Source organism: Triticum dicoccoides, chromosome 3A (genome assembly GCF_002162155.2).
Source record: "Triticum dicoccoides isolate Atlit2015 ecotype Zavitan chromosome 3A, WEW_v2.0, whole genome shotgun sequence".
Lineage (NCBI taxonomy): Eukaryota > Viridiplantae > Streptophyta > Magnoliopsida > Poales > Poaceae > Triticum > Triticum dicoccoides.
Genome location: NC_041384.1, coordinates 744,431,827 through 744,433,021, shown reverse-complemented (window position 1 = coordinate 744,433,021; position 1,195 = coordinate 744,431,827).

Sequence of the window (1,195 nt, the reverse complement as noted above, 5' to 3'; positions counted from 1 at the left end):
TTTTTTTCTCGTTAGTAAAGAATAAAACAAAAAATTTGAAATTAAAATAAAGGAACAACTAAAAAAGTTTAAATAGATTTTCTGCATTTTGAAAACACAATAAGCTCAAACTAAAAGAGCCAAGAACTTCAAGATAAAAGAACAAAATGGTTCAATGTATACAAAATGATTTCTTTTCAGTTTTAAAAAATAAAACCAAGAAGGTCAAATTGAAATAATATAGCGGTTCCATTTTTTAATATAAAACATATTTCTCCAATTCTAGCAAGACTCCTAGGAGCTCAAACAAAAAAACTAGGAGTTTAAATTTAATATACGAAGAGGTTCGATATTTATTATTAAATTAGAATTTTCCTCGTTACAAAAGAATACCCAAAGAAGGCCAAATTAAAAAAAGAGCAACTCTTTTTTTAGAGAAAATGGATTTTCCTTGTTTCTACAAAAAACTTAGAGGTTCAAATTTAAATAACTGAGAAGTTCAATGTTTCTAAAAAAACCAAGAAGGTGAAATTAATAAACAAGCAGTTCAAAAAGTTTACAAAGTTAGTCTTTCCCTTTGTTAAAAAATACCTAGAAGTTCAAATTTAAATAATTGAGGAGTTCGATATTTGTGATAAAACTAGGACTTTTCTTGTTACTAATGAATAACACCAAGAAGTCCTAATTGAAAAAATGAAGTTGTTTGATGTTTATAAATACTTAGATTTTCCCCAATACTAAAAATGTTGAAGTTTGATGTCCATAAAAAATGCAAAATTTTCTCATACCAAGAAGTTCAGTTCGAAAATAAACAAGAAGTTGTATGGTGTTTATTACAAAATTAGGATTTTTTTCCATTACAAACGAATAACACCAAGAAGTCCAAACTAAAAAAATACAATAGTTCAATGTATATGAAAAAAAATCATATTTTCCTCGATAATAAATAATAAACCAAGATGTTCAATTTCAAAAAATGGAGCAGTTCAATATTTATCACAAAAACTCAAATTTGTCCCATTGCTAACGAACAAACCAAGAAGTTAAGTTCGAAATAACGAAGAAGTTGTATAATGTTTGTTACAAAAGTAAAAAAAATTCCGTATAAAACTCGAATACAATTCTTTACTCAAAATATAAAAAGGTAAAGTTCAAATTGAAATAACAGAGAAGTTCGGAGTTTTTAAAACCTAGGATTTACCTATTGAAAAAATAA